At 41.0% G+C, this 19106-nt stretch overlaps 1 protein-coding gene across 3 annotated transcripts in view; it reads left to right on the forward strand.

The window, feature by feature from the left end:
• LOC134532847 (band 4.1-like protein 4) overlaps positions 1-19106 on the forward strand; it is a 415376-nt gene that overhangs the window by 317658 nt on the left and 78612 nt on the right. The gene's annotated exons all lie outside the window — the stretch shown is intronic.

Genomic DNA, 19106 nt, shown 5'->3' on the forward strand with positions numbered 1-19106 from the left:
CTGTATCACTACAATATAGTGTTCGCAATAATGCGGGTTTTGGATTCTTATCCAGGCATTTGTGATTTGTGTTGTCCCAGTACCTCCAATAGTTAAAGTTTTTTGTAAAACGTTCCCTGAATTGCTTTCCAGTACTAGATGTGCACATTGATAAGCATTATAAAATAAAGTCATATGATTGAATATTGGATTGTATTTTCCATGGTTTAAAAAAAAAATCTGTTTGAAAGGAATATCAATTTAAATATAAAGTTGTGCACAGATTTTCGCAAGAAAAACTCAGATCTCGAAAAACGTATTTCAAATATGCAAAAATATCCATAGCCACGTGTTGTACAACTTTACAATATATTTCTAGTAGTATTACAAACTATTTTTTAAAAAAAAATTGTTTTCATCGCATATTTCTGGCATTGAAAAGAGAGAGTTGACGTCCGTTAAAATACGCGCTGCAAACTAAGGATGAGACATGCTACAGCACCGCTCATAACGCCATCTGTCGACCACGACTTGTCTACATATCAAGTAGGACTCAGGCGGGGCACTAGGCATATGCAACGTCCCGAACCGCGTTCCTCATACATCTCCATCCCTGATTGGTTGGCCTGTAATATTAAACGTGCACATTGGCTCATAGTGGCTGGAAACAACCTTGGCGCAATGGTCGACTGTTATTTAACGCAAGATTACTCAAGCGCTTTTGTCGAAATGGCGGGATAGTTATATCAATTGAAATTTTAAAACGTTTCTAAGCTGATGCCAAAAGTTGTATTAGAGCATAATAAATTTTTAAAGAATGTGACTGTACAGTATTCATTCTACTCATTAGCTCAGAATATTTTTTGTTAAGATAATAAACTCTTTATTGTAAGAATTTAATTTTGTTATTAAGGAAAACCACAGATAATGAACGTGAATTGAACACAATTTTTTTTTTCGGTAACTAAAATTTAATGTAAGTTAATCCAATCTCAAATTATTCCTTAAACTTAATATGAAAGTATTATGGAGACGAGCTTTTTTGAGGCTTTTTCTAAATCTTACAACCTCATCCTTCTAAAGGAAGGAAAATTCTTAATGATTGAAATAAAACACTGCGTTATCCTGCAGGATTTGTTTAAGGATTTCGGAATGATGGCCACTAGTCATTTGGGGATCAGTTTCATAGTTACGTACGTAGAAGAGCGACCCATGTAAACACGTGTTTCTACGTGAAGTCTGTCGAAATCTGCTTTATCGCGGTCCTGTCTAGACTGCTTGCTCGTGCCGCGATCTGGTTGAAGTCCGACTAGAGGCAAAAGGAGACGTAGTTCTCAATTTAATTTACCCAGCACAGTTTTTTTTTCCCCTCTGGAAATTTTCTTACCTCGCCGGGCAGGCTGTCGTGAGAAACGTCGTGATTATGAGAAGGTTGAGGGAAGGGTGGTTGGAGGGGAGGGGGGGCATTGGGAGTCACCGAGGCGGAGAAGCCGTGCTGGGACGGCAGCGGACCCGCGCGTACATCGCGCGATACGGAACGTGGGCGAGGCGCGCGAGCCAGGAGAGCTCGTTAGCAGGCGGCTCGGCTTTCTCGCGCACAACTGTACGTAGCCGCGTAGTCGGGGGGTGGAAGGGGGGAACGCCTTGATCTCCGCCACTTGCGCGAGCCAGCCCTTAATGAATTGCCAAGCTCTGTTCCTTCCCCCTCCCTCCCCCCCCCCCCTCTTTGCACGTTTAGCCACGTTAGTCCTCGCCCAATCCACGGTTTTTAATGACGTCAGAGGAGGGGATGTTAGAAGGTCTCGCCGCCGCCGCGAGAGCTCCGGGGCCCGATAATAAAGTGGTGTCTGCGCCGGCCGGCAGGCTGCGCTCCAGAGGAGTAAGAGGAGGTAGTGGGGGACTTTGACAACGTCCCTCAGCCCGAATCCTGACCCCCCCTGACTCCCTCCACCCGCAAGTCCTTTCTGAAACTCTCCTTCGAACCCTCTGCCGGTCCTCGCTCGCGAATAATGGCGCCCCTCGAGTGGCCCGCGTTGCGTTGCGAGTTTCCCCCGCTATGCGCCGCCAAGTGGCAGAATAGTTCGCGGCGCCTCCACCAGACTGCACTGTCACTCGCGACCCCTCCCCACCCATTCTCCCTGCTTTCTCCCTACCAGTTACGTAGACACTTAGACCCTTCCTGGCGTTCTCGGGTTTTTAATTTTCGTTTCCACGGAGCGTATTAAAAAAAAAGTGAATCTCTGGATTCTTACGGATGACGTGAAATTTGTAAAAAGAAAAAAAAGTAAGATGATGAAGGTTTTAACTTTTTTTTTTTACCTGTTATCAGCAGACGAGACACGCCAAGGAAAAGGATATGAAGTTGCCAGACCTGTGACCGTGCTCTATACTGCAATCTGAGCGTAGGGCAGATTACAGTTGCGGAATGTCCCGCTAGGGGCGCCACGGACAAAAACTGTATAATTAAACAGCCCGCGCGCGGAGATCACCCGTCAAGAGGCGTCGACCAGTCCGGACAGAGGGCTCAGCTGTGTCGGCGGAACTTTCATTAGAACACGGATACGTATTATATGTGTCCCCTCATATTTTACCTAACGCACAATTACTCGCCGTTCAAGTGCAGTTACAACAAAAAAAAAAACACGAAAAAAGGTTGAGCCTATGTCTTCCGACTGAGTGGTAACCAAGAACTACTGATGTATTGGTTCTTTGGGTGATTCTTGCAATGGAGAAAGATTGATTTGAAAATGTTAATGGACATACGATATTGCTGGTTTTTTGCTGTATGTCCTGACTGGTGTGTGCTGGCAGTAGGCATATGCCTGAGAGGATCGCATCCAAACCACGAAACACAAAAAAAAATGCTGCAAAGTCTGAAGACGCAGCTGGTTTTGGGAAATGTTTTCGCGGAGAGCACGTGGCCCTACTGACGACGTCACCGCGAGCCCCGCGCTGCGGGCGATTCAGATCTAACCGACGCGCACGACCTTGCCCGTTCAGCGAGTTGTTTACACCCCCTGTTTTCCCCGCCGCTTTACGCCGGCAATCTCGCAGGCTCATTATTTCCCCGAGTGGGCGACAGGGAAATCGAGAGAGGGCTGTAAAAGCGGGATATATACGACCGTTGAAGTCATTAGCACTGGCTGGAGGAGACCGCGTCCAGTCGGCAGAACGAGAGGTGGCTAACAAGGTCCGTGTTGCTCCACGGAGTGGGTGTCTGCCCCCTGAAGTCGGAGTTGGTCAGCGAAACAAACCTTAGCTGCGTATTGGCCAGTGCTGGAGGTTAGTGTACACAATGCCACGACAAACACGGCACGACAAATCCTTATTAGGCGTCCTACATCGTTCCAGCACGACAGGGGTAATAACGAAATTCACAATACCACGACAAAATTGACACGGCGAACTCTAAAATGACTGTCGGAAAATTAATTCCAAGCCAAACGCGTCCATAAAATGCCGTACATAACGCGCCAAAATCTGTGTATCCCTATAGGAATATTTTATTTCCTGTTGGTAGCTGAGGTGCATAAAAATATAACATTTAGTCGTCTGTTGCACAAAATTAGATTCAGTTTATTTTGGATACAAGGAAGCACGCTATAATATATATGTTGATAAGGGACAGAAAATAATTACACTGTTAGCTATGCTAAAAATTAAAAATAAACATAATAAACAGTCGAAGTTACACTACATTAGGTGAATATTTTATAAGTTATGGTTCTGGAAGGTTTCCGTTTAGCTTTCTGTCGTCCTGCACGTCATGACGAAATTAGAAATAGGATCTACTTCTTGAGGGCCGTCGGGGTGCATATGTTGTCGCGTTGACGTCACGCAACGTACTAAGCGTGTCGAGTCTATCGTGTCGTGTTCGTCGTGACATTGTGACTGCATCTTAAGAAAAAAAAGTTCGCTAGGAAGAATCGTAAAAAAAAACTTACCATCATCATGATTAAAAGATGTTAACACATTAGAAAAGAATTAGAGTTAAACTTTGTTGAAACCAAACAATGTGTTGCTAACCATGTGAGGGTCGTTTTAATTTAGGCTTCAATCACTTATTAACATGGCAAAGATTGCACACACCAACTCTCTACGCTGGGCTCGTTGCCAGCCTGCTTCGCTCCTAGTGCCCCAACTTTCCCCCTCGTTTCACCAAAAATTCTAGGTGACAGTTCTTACTATTATATTAGACGCGTTCTTTGTATAGTCACTCTCCCTAAAAAATTCCCTTGCGATCAACTCCAATGCACATATATTTCAAGTAACCACAAAAATTAAATAAAATTTTTAACCTGTGTTACATTATAAGAATGTTAATTTGCCATTAAAAATATGGGAAATTATTAATTGTTAGTATGTAAATACATTTCGTTTAATGACAACTCGTAAGTTAAATAAAGTTTCAATGTTACACCACAGAACTTGTGGACTCAAGAATCCTGTTTAGGAAAAGCACAACGTTTAGAAGTAAACGGTTTAAAAATAAAGCTAATTAACATGGTACAAAATAGAGTTGTTGAAGTCTCCCGCTAAACGCCTCTCAGGATGCTAAGGAATACCGCTCACGTACTGGCATAACTGTTCTAATTGTAGATGAAACATTATGTAACCATTCCTGCCTAGGGAGTGGAGAAACCCTGCCTGGTGAAGAATTTAACCTAAAGTGGTCGCAGTCCAATGTGAGGATTGACAAGAACTCTTGATTATGAAGCAACAAACACGCAAAGATTAGGCCTAAGAGCCACGATTATTTCACATATTCATTTCACTCCCAGGATGGACTAAACCTGACTATGCATAATCGAGCCTTTTTTTTTTTTTTTTAGAATTCTCATCGGTTTTTAAAAAAAGTGTTGGTTCTTGCTTGTTTATAACTGACGTATGTTCGTTAAAGGCGTGTCAAGAGCACTATAGTTCAGTCATCGATGTCATGCGTATGCATGTGCTACAAGTTTACTTTCCTGCCCAATGTGTGTGGTTAAACGATAGGTTACGTCTTCACTATCGTAACGTCGACCTTTGAAAGTGACCAACTTCCGTACCCCCTCACTTCGTCACTTCAAGGCACTTGACGAGCAATAAAGTCACAGCTAATCCTTGCTGCGAATAAACTCGTCCGGCGCAGTCAGACCGGCCACAAATGTCGCGGGTAACACGCTGGCTTGTTGAAAGCAGGTCGCTGCAGTAGCCACGACGCATGAATTATGAGAGCAGTTTTTACGAGGAGCGAAGCAGCAAAGCCGCAGTAGGAAACTTGTTGTGCATAGCTAAATAAATTCATCTACGCCGTTCTTGCTGGTTCTTAATGTAAATTTATTCACTAAAGAACGTTCACTGACATGAAATTTGTTCACGTTTTTCTATTTAAAAAAAAAATCTGAGGAAGTAAACACAGACTACACTCAACCAGTTATTAAGTGATCGACAAAATTGCGTGCAATGTTTCGTCGTTCGCATTTTTGCTTGCTTTACTAGCCGATGGAACTAGTCAAACAAGTTTAATGTGTTTACAGCATTCTTTTCTGAAAAACAAAAATAAAACTGTAACAAATAAAAAATTATTTCATAAAATGTTTTATAGGAAAATGAAAAAAAAAAATCTTTTTCTGGTTATTTTTATGAAACACTTTCTAGTCTATCAAAGTGCTATCGAAAATAAAATTCAAATAATTAAAAAAAAAAAGAATCTTGTTCGAGTTAAATTGTACTGGGGCAGTCAATGCCACATACTCGATCAAAGATTGAAAAATACTGGTGATAATATGCGTAAAAACCACTTGGTCCTACTTTTTTTACATTGCAAATGAGTACCTGCGATTAACTTTGGAGGGAAATCTAAATATGTGAGTTTGTGGGATTTTGTGAACTCGAAAAATATCTCACTGCTCGAACCTTTTTGAGGTTTTGACACTGATTTTATTTATCAGAACAGTAGTAGCCATAAAAAAAAGTACATTATGATCAAACTTTATACAAGAACTAGAGTCTTTCCAACTGCAAAAAAAATTTGCATAATTATGTATCATTAAACATTATGCTAACTTACAGTCAAAAGAAGATCTTCCAAACTGCACAGTGTTTTCTCCAGAACGTCAATAAAAATTTATTGACGAGTGGAAAAAAAATAGCCACATCCCAACATTAACAGCATTATTTAAGGGGAAAAATTGTAAAAATAATAACATTTCTTTATTGAATTTATTCACTAACGCGTTCTAGCAACTTTCCAGTACACCTATCATCCCAATTTTTTTCTGAGGAATCATCTCCAAGTTTCAATGATGGTTCCATTTCACCCACGACATGTGTAACGGGGGAATTCGAGAAACCGTGGAAAATCGTATTCCGGGTTCCATTCAGCGCGAGTCCATAGTGTTACTTCGGCACATCTAAATAAAAAAAATGAATTAAGGGCCCCCGCATTCCTGGGCACACACACGGTGTGCAGAGCTTCAGAATAAAACCACGCGATTTGCAAACTCCTCGAAATATCCGAGTAGTGTCTGTTTACGGAAAGCATTTGGTAATTCGCTGAGACGGGTGAGTAGATATGTTTCCGTACTTCGTTCTAAACTTTATAGTTAGAATAGTGAAAATGGCTATTTAAAAATGCTTTTTTTTTTAAATAACTTTCCCGGTACAGATTCTTGAAAGCACTCAAGTGACTTGGCCTTACACCGTTATCTCACTCAAATCTCACAGTTTCCCCATGAACGTCGAGAAGACTGCGCGCCAGTCCACAGCCTTGCGCTTAGAGACTATACCGCGCTAGAAGCACCCGCATGCGTCGCACTTATTCATCCTCACTAACATCTGACCAGGCGGGGCCCCCCTTAAGTTTTATGATGAGTTCTTCGTGATAGTTATCCTGTCTATATCATGAATCCTATAGAATATAATATGAATGACTGCTAACTTGAGTAAAAAAATTGGTTGTCTGTAAAGTCGGTTTACGGACGATAGTTTAAGGTGACAACGTCATAACAAAACATTGATGAAATGATTGCATACTTTATGAATAAAATAGAATCATTCTTATTGAATTATCACTATTTTGTATGGATACAAAGAAGGAGTGAAATGAAATCTACAATTTAATTGATAAATTTACTTTTATTTGCACTCATTAATTCAAATATGTTTATTACTTTAACGAAGAGATTATTTTAACTATAACTTTTATACATGTTTGCTATTTAACTTCTTCCAATCTGTGTTATTCTGTTAAGGATAGGACGATTGAAAGGAAAAATAGAAAACGAATGGGAGTGTTTCAAGTTTAATGTGCCTCGAAAAAGTGAAATCGATGGTTTTTTCCAAATCGACTGGAAGAGAGATAGATGCGGCGCATAGCGTACAATGAGCGTAACGGGGACACAGCGTAACGGGACACTTTTTCGTGCGTGCAGCCGGCGTTCATCGATTTATTAGACGTTGTCACGTCAATAACAGTTGATGTTTGGCGCTGGAACACAGAAGGCACGTCACACTTGAACTCTCCTCTCGCGCGCACGACGTCATCTTCGCACGCCTCGAGGACCCGAAGGTACCTGAACCCTTAATCATCAACATTTCCCACGTGCCGCAGGAAGGCAGCTCCGTGCTCTGAAGAACCCGTGGGAGCCTAACGAGCTTATAATTCAAGGACACGCTATGGTGTGTGAGCCGCCTCCTCGACAGTCGGCTGGAAGGCAATAAGAGTGGGTCGTTAAAAAAAAAAAAAAAAAAAAAAAAAAATAACCGCAAACGGTCTCACCTCATTGCCCGACACGGAACCGTAAATTGAAAGCAACGCGAGCGTTTCTTTATTGTCCATCAGACGCTAATGCATGCAGCCTCCTCGCAGCTGTCGGGCCCGGATCCCTGCAGTGGGCGGTCGCCCGGTGACTCAGACGCACGGAGTGACAGAGAGCTAGCTCTCTGCTCGAGCGCGAGGCGCTCGCTCTCCAGCTCTCTCTCCTCTCTCTCTCTCTCTCTCTCTCTCTCTCTCTCCTCTCACTCCTCTCTCTCTCTCTCTCTCATCTTCTCTCTCTCTCTCTCTCTCTCTCTCTCTCCTCTCTCTCTCTCTTTCTCTCTCTCTCTCTCTCTCTCTCTTTCTTCTCTCTCTCTCTCTCTCACTCCTCTCTCTCTCTCTCTCTCACTCTCTCTCTCTCTCTCTCCTTTCTCTCTCTCTCTCTCTCTCTCTCTCTCTCTCTCTCTCTTCTCTCATCTCTCTCTCTCTCTTCTCTCTCTCTCTCCTCATTCTCTCTCTCCTCTCTCTCTCTCTCTCTCTTTCTGTCTCTCTCTCTCTCTCTCTCTCTCCACTCTCTCTCTCTCTCTCCCACGCCAGTTTCCACAGCTTCGCGTTATTAAAGTTTTGTAAAGGATTTTTTTATGATTGTGGTAAGGCCCGTTTTAACAATTTTCGGCCTCCATATGTCTGTACTTCGGAGGCACAAGACACGATGTCCATTTTTGGGTAAAATACACTTTTAACCACAAACTTGACCACCGTTTTACTGTCTTTCGTATTGGCATACAACATTAATATTTACGATATAATATATATAATTTCACTTATTTTGGGTGTAAAATAGTTTAGTATATAAGTGAGGGCAGTATTTAAAATTCTTTAAACTGCTCTCTTGAACAGCATAGATATATAGACGAGACGACTACCAAAAAAAAATAGTTTACCATACCTAGGACTAGAACAACAAGAGGAAGTTCTCAAGTCTCTCCAACACAATGCAGGTCACTTACGGCAGGATGCGGCAATGTCTTGTTGTAAGGTACCATCCGATAATTCGCCTGGAGCTATTCCAGGGAACCTCGGGAGCTCTGCAGAGCGTCATTGAACTCGACAAGACGCCGGAAGCTGAAAGCCGCCAGTGCTATTAGCAGCTTCAGTCCGCTGTCTCAAGTGGGTCGCCAGGGTAGCGACTTGCAAACTGGGTGCACGATATCGAAACCTAAAGTATCGATACCTTCTTAGTATCGGTATCGAAACAACAGTACCTAATGAGTAAAATTATCGGGGAACTGAAGTAGCGATTTGAGTAGGTATCGGAAAGATTCAGCAGGCTTGTTTTACATATAAAATGGGCGATAATTTATTGCCGATAAACTGACAGTTGGTGTCAATACAGCCAGTTTTAGATAAAGATTTGATTTATATTAGAAAAAAAAGGTTTTATTAAAAAAATACCTGAAATAATGCTGACCTTGGACCTAAGGAGCCTTAAATGTTCCACGCTTCTTCAGGTAGTGCCGTGGAAAAAGAGTTTACCCTTAAGTCTGTTCCTCGCTCTATTTATTGTTACTCATGCCTTGGAGATTAGCCTCTCTGAGTGAACAGATGTTGCAGGTGAGTGCAGATATTTCTGAGAGTGTTTATACAGTATTGGGAAGACAGTTTTCATATCTTCCCAATGCGTCAGGAGGTTGACGTTTAGGAGGGGCTACTGGATTCGCCAAATACAGTGAAACTTCATTCTTTTACACACACGCCGCATTCAATTTAGATTTATTTTTTATTTCTTCCATGTGCTAAATTTTTGTGATGGCTCCAAAAATCGTATTCTGGCGGAGTTGTCTCAGGTCACCCAGTAGCGTCACCATCTTCACCACTATCACTACTCGTAACATCAACTTTCATATTTCTTCTAATAATGGTAAGTGCTTTGGCACATGCTATTGGATCAGCAAAATGTAAGGTTTGGGAACGAGGGTCCAAAATACAAGCGACAGCTATTATGCAATTGTCTTCAACATGCCCAAAACTCAGTTTTATTTGGTTTAAAAAGTATCCTTTATTTTACTAATTAGTTCACATTCCTTCTTTTTTCTCATTCCTACTCGAGCAGTTGAGCTGGTGGACTGGCAAATAGGTCACGTTCATAAAGTAGTGTGGCGTGCCATGCCGTGGGCTGCGTTCCTTTCTAGAGTTTAGTCCTTGGATCGATTCTATACTTGATGCAAAGTAGGTACTCAAATTAGTACGTACAGAGTATCGAATGGAAGTATCGATATTTTAAGTACTAGTATCGAATCAAAAGTAGCGGTATGAGCAGGGCCGGTGCAAGGTAAATTGGCGCCCTAGGCGAAAAACCTTAATGCCCCCCGCCGGACACCCAAAAAAGAAAAATTGCCTTGCCTCAAAATACATCACGTAAGCCTAAGATTTTGTCAACAATCAAATGAAAGCAGGCTTGTTTTTTTTTTGTTTTTTTTTTACTTATTACAAATCATAAACAGGTCTCCGTGGACTTTAAATAATTACTTATGTCAATATAAACATTCCAAACTGTTACAAAAATCCATTTTCATCTAGTTTCAATAATCGTTAAACATATTATATCAGCTGTTATGTGTCGTGCTGCGCCGCCCCCAGCTACTCGGCGCCCTAGGCGGTTGCCTAGTTCGCCTATATGGACGCGCCGGCCCTGGGTATGAGTGGAGTATCGGATTCGATATCGTGTCCCCACTCGTAGCTACTGAAAGACAGGCCCGCGCGGGCCCACGAGGACAGCCGCGGCTGCCAGGAGGGGCGGGAAGGGGGGGGGTCAGTGGGCGCGCGGACCCGCGAGTCGCCGACAGACAGCGGGCAGGCAGCGGGCAGGCGGGAGCGGCCGCGCTGTCGCCGGTACACGATAAGCCTTCCAGCTCTGCCGGCTGGCCCCGCCCACTCGTAAACCACTGCCGCCGCCAGGCCGCTCTGCTTCCGCGTAGCCGGCTCTCCTTCACTGCCTCGTCCTCAAAGTCACCCTATAATCCATTCCCGCTTATCTAAGCACTTCTGAACACCGACAGTTTTAAAAAAAAAAATCACTTACCTTAAATTTGGAACGAATGAAAGTGTTCGTTGGCTGGGTGGGACACAACCAGTTTGGTTGGTGGCCTATCCGGAAAAAAAAAAGCTTCTCTTTGTATCGGAAAAAAGTGTTACGTTTAAATTAAAGGAGATTGCGGGCTTTCACAGCCATTATATGATAAACTATCTCGACTTTCTATAGATGTGCCGAATTATCTCAGTCGCGACACGTTCATCGCTTAGCGCCCTTCGCGTTATTGTGACTGCAGCGTTATGTATTGCATATTTTGGAGTCGAATAGACCGTTACGCCGACAATTGCCGGGAGTTTATTCGAGCGCCCGCAGTCTTCTGGAGGATTGCGCAGGAACGGCGAGTGCTGCTGCTACGCAAGAAGCAGTGCGGGCAATCGTTCAATAGATGTGTTTCTTTTCCTCCGCCTTCATTCATCCCGTGAGGCGCCGCCGTTTGCTCCTTCTTCTCGGACGGGCCGTTTCCACGCCCTTGTTGGTGCGCGAGCAATCTCGCGCCGCCACTTCCCGCGCTCGAGTTCATTCGCGCGGGCGCCGCTAACTGCCATAACCAACTCCCCACCCCATGTCACTTCTTTCATCCGCAATCGCCTCTTCTCCTTTGTGCGCGCCGTCCAGTTCGCAATCACACTTCCCGCGCGAGCTTCCGACCTTCTGGCGGGCACGCGACCCCCCTCCGCTCCTCCATCTCCTGGTCCATTCATCTCCCGAACCGTTATTCCCCGCACGGCACTGCCCGTCTCGCCCGCCTCGGCCACCGTAGTGGCCTCTCTCCCGCTGTCTGGCCCGTACGTCTCGCTACATGCGCTGCCCGCAAGTCTGCCAAGGGACATGTTCATTAAATGTATGAATCACGCGAAGACGTCTTGAAGACATCAATAACTAATTTACTATATTTTAACACTACTAACGGTTCATTTACCTGAACCTTTGAATCGGAATCATGATAGAAATTATGACAGCGATCTGGGCTAGAAAAGTAAATACATCGAACAAAAATTTTGGGTGGGGCTGTGTCAGGACACACGGACGTTGGTGTAACGTGACACGTCTTGTGTAAGCGTGTCGCTTTTAGTGTAATTGTCACTGGGGTCAACTGGAGTGCCTTGCGTGGCCATAGCATCCTCTTTCCAGCGATAGCGTGATTTATATTTCTGGCTGACTCTTGCACGGGCTGAGGCTGACTTATTGTAGTTTAATAATTTTTTATAGGCTCACGTTACAATTTTACATACAAATATTGTCTAAAATTTAATATTTTCGGCTTAAATCGATATAAATAAACTCTATACACAAACACATGATTCATCGTGCTAACGTAACTGAGTTGTGAGCTGCACTGAGTAGAAAGGAGCGAGAGCGCCGGTTGTGACCAATCCGCGCGGCTCCCCTTCCCCGCCAACCCGCCCGCCAGGGACGCAAACTCAAGGTCGTATCAGCGAGTTGACACCGTACTTACGTCTCTAAGACTAATAGTTAGGGAATTATTAAGGCAAGACGATATAGGACCTTTTTGTTGTGGTACAAATTTCTGTTCTGGTACCCGTTTGTGATTTTAAAGATGTTTCACGTCAAAAGTTATTTTTTTAAATGTTTGCTTTAAATTCAAGTACTTAACATAAGTAACATATTACAGTTTCCGCCAACAACGTACGTTAAGAGTGAAATAAAAACAAGTGTGTAGGAATAACGCTTACCTCCACCTGCTTCCCGCGTAGCGTGTTCATGTCTCGACACTGCGACGGTGCGTCCTCTCAGCCATTGGAGCGATGCCTTTTTGGCGCGAAATTCAAATCTGCGCGCTACTGTTCAGTTTTTGAATTTAAAAAAAAATACAGCCGGTTACAGATGGCAGCAGCAGCGCATGAACTTTTGCTTACTTTCGCATACTTGTAATTCGCAACTCTAAACTCTTAACTTGAATTCGGTGTGTGATAGCATTATAATTGTGACAATTTCTAGTAGGGTTTATGTTTCATATTTTAGCTATCATACACCCATTAATTCATCATTAGATCCCAATGAAGGCATGAACAGAAACTAGTAAATGACGCTATATTTTCAACGCATGATTACGCGTGTTTCAATTATTATTTCATAGCCCTCTTATGTGTGAAGTTTCACTTAAAAAGCGTGTGGTGACTGTGCACCCATTTTTTAAAATGGGCCTAAATTAGAAGTCCGTTGCTAACAGAATTCATTGGAAAATCTGACAAGTTAGGCAATACGCGAAGATCACGTTTACAGTCATGGCCGCTCACATTTACAGTCTTTAGATTATTATTATTATTTTAAACTGTGGGATTTGAAAAGTTGTACATTAAGTAATGGGGTAAGGAGGCCTAACAAAATTATCCCCCCCCCCCTTTTCACCCTGGCCAGTTAGTTTCTAGCGATGGACCTGTGTCAGTTTTATACATGATAACAGTTGTAGTAACGTAACGCATTGCACACACGGGAAGGTTCTAGGTTTAGTACTAGATGCAGTGGTGCTTTCTTTTAAAAAGCTTATTCGGCACAGACAGCGAAAGGGTTCGTGCTGCACAGGCTCCAGGAGTTTTACGTGATAGGCTACGAGCCAGAGGGTGGAAGGAAAATGGTTCGGAAGGGGGGGTGGGTGATAAAACTCCCGAGTGGGCCGGGGGGGGGGGTGATAAAACTCCCGAGTGGGCGGTAGCCAATCTACTCCCCAAATAGAGTTCTGGCCCTCGGCAAACGACCGTCCTGCTTTCGTATTCTCAATTTTCCGTCGCGATATTAACGGACTCAGTGAGTCACACGTTACTACTAGCAAAAAAAAAAAAATCGAACGTATTCGAAAATATCCACGCACGAAGTTGACTTCCACGCATTACTAATAGCTGAAATTTTTTTTAAACTGCGTTTCTTTTGTATTATGTTATCGTGTTTCCAGTATGTCGTAATCACAAAATCTCGGGAAAATCTAATTATAATTTCCGAATATATGTTTTATAATAGTTTTCTTTGTAGATTAAACAAAAGTCACCATGAAAAACTCTGCCTACAAGTCTAATATTTTACCTAAAATAATTTTTCTTGACAGGTATTTAACTTAACATGCGTTTAGCCCTAAATTTGTCACTCTTTTATAGTAAGTTCCATTCAAACTAACAGGAGATGAGCCTAAATAACAATAATATCCGGAAATTTAAAAAAAAATGTTAACCGATTTATGTACATGCCTAAATATAGACTCACGTAAATATTGAAGAGTGAAATTCTCGTATTTACAAACTTTTGTTTTTCAAGTAAACTTTTAACCTAGCGACACTCCGCTAAACTGGCTTACGCTTATTTGAATAATTTACACATAAATAATGTTATTTAAAAAAAGGGGATTTGGCTCCATAGGTGATTATGTTGAGTACGCGTATGTATAAAACAGTATGGGCTAAAATGTTCGACGAAAATACTAAATCTGAAGCGACATTTGCCTGCCCTCGAAGCATTCTCCCTCAGTGGCGCCCGATCGTCGAAAGCGGTGCAATCGTACAGGCCCTGCTATTAAAAAAAAAATTTGGTTGTCTGTAAAGTCGGTTTACGGACGATAGTTTAACGTGACAACGTCATAACAAAACATTGATGAAATGATTGCATACTTTTATGAATAAAATTGAATCATTTTTATTGAATTATCACTATTTCGTATGGATACAAAGGAGTGAAATGAAATCTACAATTTAATTGATAAATTTACTTTTATTTGCACTCATTAATTCAAATATGCTTATTACTTTAACCAAGTGATTATTTTAACTATAACATTTATACATGTTTGCTATTTAACTTCTTCCAATCTGTGTTATTCTGTTAAGGATAGGACGATGATAGGAAAAGTAGGAAACGAATGGGAGTGTTTAAAGTTTAATGTGCCTCGGAAAAGTCAAATCGATGGTTGTTCCAATCGAGTGGAAGAGAGATAGATGCGGCGCAAGCGTACAATGAGCGTAACGGGACACAGCGTAACGGGACACTTTTTCGTGCGTGCAGCCGGCGTTCATCGATTTATTAGACGTTGTCACGTCAAAAAAAAAAAACGAACGCTGCCGCGGTATAAAACTGCGGTGGCGGGACGGGGCCAATGGCACTTGGTTGCTCAGTGAGTGCAATCAAGCCGGGGATAATCTGGCTCGCGTGCGAGATTAAAAGCTGTTGTAATGCATGCCTGCCGCGGGCTTCCAACTGCCGAGAAGCTATGCATATTAAACTGAAAGGCTTTGCCGCGGATTGGGTACGCAAGGGAAGGCTGCAACGTGGGGATACGGGTATTAGCATTATAAACTCTTAACCGGCCACACATTCTGTCTTAATCGGAATATATAAAAGCGCGAGGGTAAACTTGTTTTTTCACGACCTTCGTTATAGCGGGACTTGGCAGCGGACTCTCAACGAATGGACACTTTCGAAGTGCTTCAAACTGAGTAGTACACCGTAAATGTAATAGAAATATTCATGTAAAATTACAGATATCTGTAAATTAGTACATTTGCATGAAAACAACTGTATCTTCATATATGCAAAAAAATACCATAGTCATGTGTTCAAAGTTACAATATTTTTCGGCAACTGGTTTCCAAAGGATTTTTTTTTTAAGTATACAGTATAAAAACATATTCTGTGAACTACCGAACGCCATATGTTCGACCCCGGAGCCACAGATATTGCGTCACTGCCCTTTATTTATTGGTTTATCGGTTAAAAATATCTCCTAGGTACAGGATCATATTGATAACGTCATCGCCTGCTTGGTAAATGCATCTCCTGATCATGTCTTTCTTGGAACCAGCTGCAAGCAGATTCATCACAAAAAAAAATAGTGTTAAATATATATATATATATATATATATATATATATATATATAAATCATGATCTAAAATACTTCCCAAGTTTAGCACACGATTTTGAAGTTGGAGCTGAGGAACAATTTTACTGAAAATAATAGAGAAAGAATTTAAGATCGATCAATGAGAGTCAGGATAATTAATATTTAATTGAACAGATTTCTACCTCCGTAAACTTGTCGCCGTCGTAAATAATTGGGATCTGAAAATTTATGAAAAACTAGCCGTGACCTTCCCGCTTCGCTGAACGTAATGTATGGTTACCGTATGAAACTTCGACTATAAATGATTCAAGTATATATCGTACGCCAAATAGACCTCTTCTTAAGAAATATAATAATATTCTTAAGTAGGTATTACAGTATGTAAAAAAAAGATTTTTTTTTCCTATTTTATGTGTATTTAGTTACAATATTTAATAATTATATACGTTATGTCAGTTATAAATTTAATTTGTTGGTAATGGATTTCATCATAAAATGACAATCGTATAATACAAATAGCTATCAAGAAAACAAAACACAATCACAACACAAAAATAAGTCGAAAAAACAAAAATCGTAAGTGCTGTTACAAATTTCACGCCTGTAATATAGTTATGCGAAACTGAAGTATTTTTTATATTTGATAGTGCAACAGTTGCCATTTTAGTTGGTTTAAAAAAAAAAATTATCAGTAATGACGAATACGTAGGAAAGTACGAAAATTTGTGCCAAAGTTCAAGTCTGTAAGTCAATAGCTAAAAAACGGGATTATTTTTACCTTTATACCGGTCACAGCTCCCCCCCCCCCCGGGTCACCCCATGGTGTCGATTTTTGGAAAACATAGCAGTATTGGTGAATATTTATGAGTGTGAGAAACATCTGTGCCTAAGTTCAAGTATGTAGGTCTTTAGTTATATATTAACATTTGACAAACGGATTTTTATTCAAAATGTCTTTAAGAAACAAAGAAAACTGATGACTTTAAAAAAAAATTTGATGGTTCCCATACGATTTATCGACATGATATATAGCCTATAATTTGCGCAACCGCGTGATCTTAAGGTATTCCAAATTTCAGGACGATCAGTCAAGCCATTTTTGAGTTATAAGCGCACAGACAGACAGGCAGACAAAAATTTTAAAAATTGCAGAATTTGAATCGGTGAGTCAGAAAATGACAATTTAATGCAAAATTGGTAAAATTACTGAAATGTAAAGAAAAACGCTACAGATTTATGAAAGTGTTTTCACCACTAATTTTAGTGATTTCCTTTTTTTTTACAACTGTAAGTTTCGCGGTGGTTGTAGAACTGTCTGTAACTAAAATTTGCCCACAGCTTTGTGTTCTAATTTTTCTCTATTATTAGCAATAAATATATTCTTCACCTCTTTATTCCAAAAGCCTTGGGGAGCACTTAAGTCCGTAAGTCTTGAATATATTTCCAACCTAAATCTTCAGGGTGAACCTGCAGCCAAAGTTTGCTAGCATAGAGCTGACTCATCGTGTAGCCTACATGTACACACACAAACACACACCTCAGAGCTGCGTGTGCCTTGGCAAGTTCTTCTATTATCCTCTCCCCGCTCAAGTTTCCAATGTTGAGACATCTGATCCGAAGCTACATCGATTTATCACGTTCGCCTGGTCACATTTCATTACTTTGGCCCAATGCCATCTTGTTATGAAAGAATGCAAATGACCATTCCGTGCTTAAAACTGCTGCATGGCGGATTCTAATTGATTGCTTGAATTAATTTAAAACTGGCGTAGCCCGGGGCGACCCGAAGGGCTAGGCTCCAGGCGGCTGTCGCCAGCGTCGACGGCTGCCTACCCGCCAGGGGCAGGGGCTATTAAATACGTCATCGCTAGGGGCAGACATTTTTCGCGAATAAATCTGAACGCCTATTAGACTGCAACAAGTTATACTCACACCAGAGGTTTCTTCTTTGTGATTGACGGATGTCTGCCAGGGAAGTCGTTGCCTTATTTGACTGGGACACTCAGGACGTGTTTGCTTCCGCACTGACTCACTGTGATTGGTGTTGTAACAATCGATATTGACCTGAAAGAAACTCACCCAATCACGAGACACAGACGATGCTACAGTGTTTTAACTTTCAGCTAGCCTCGGAATCTTTTCGCGAAATATGCATGGCCTAGTCATCGCGATCCTCTCGAAGGCTCGCCGCGGCTGTCCTGAATCGCCTCACACACTATTAAAAAAATTTTAACCTTAAATTTACGAAGAATTCTGGTTACAATTATTCCAGGGAGCTTCGTAAATCTACGGCTATCTATGTAAATTTCACAGGGGTTGAGTTTATTTACTTCTTTACACCTAAATTAAGCCTATCAATAATAATTTTATTTCATTAACAAAGCATTCAAAAACTTGTTAAGTCTACAGAAATATAACTTGCTATTTTGTTCCGTGTATGTGCTTGCCTTGTTTACATGGAAACTCACAATACGGCTGTTGATATAAGGCGTAGTTTCTACAAAGATCCAGTTATTTGAGATTACGAAGAAAGTTTCGTATTTGAGGTTAGTTCTTCGTTTAAAATTCGGTACATTTACTGTTATTTCTAACAGTACAGATATACGAATGTTTCCAGTCAGTGTCATCTTATGAGAGTATTGCAACTTGCAGACGTCACGTCATGTAATATACAGACAAAAATAACCTACTATTACAAACTAATTATTTGGAAACGGTTGTCAAAATTTGTGGAAAATACAATCACAACAGTGTAAATCTCACAATACATTGGTGAGGAACACATCAATTGACTGTAATCACAGATCTATCACAGGCGCGAATATATATCTTAGAATATTATAGTGTAGTGAAAAATGCACACAATTTTATTTTGTGACGGAAAAAATTGTACGGCAAAATTTTCCAATTAAATCTTTGTGAATCGTCCATTGAGGGTCTCCAGAACATAATGGTGTAAGTCAAGAATTTTGCAGATTTGAGTTTTCCATAACAAAAATTTTTTTAACGTTACAAATTTTATACTCAGAGCTACAAAATTTTTGACACAATGTTCCGGAACCCCGTGATTTTTCACTCATACTATAAAACATGTCATGTATCATTTGAAGAGATTTTTTTTAACTAGTCATGAAAAAAAATTTTTCTCTTAAATATACAAAAATAACGGTGTAGATTGTATGGTCCTTTCCTATGGAATATATTATAAAACTAGTAAATTTGTCTGAACAAAAGATAGTAACATAAATGAGGTAAGGTACAAGCATATATTTCTTTATGTTCTATTCAATATTTGACGTATAAATACAAAAAAAAATTGAATGGGTTCCGTTATTTAAAAAAAAGTTTTCTGAGCGCTATTTACGAAGTTGTAAGAAAAAATTTGACACAATAATTTTCAAGAAAACTATTAGGATGAAAGACATCGTGTTTTTGTGTTGACTTGTCAATA

Source organism: Bacillus rossius, chromosome 6 (assembly GCF_032445375.1).
Source record: "Bacillus rossius redtenbacheri isolate Brsri chromosome 6, Brsri_v3, whole genome shotgun sequence".
Classification (NCBI taxonomy): domain Eukaryota; kingdom Metazoa; phylum Arthropoda; class Insecta; order Phasmatodea; family Bacillidae; genus Bacillus; species Bacillus rossius.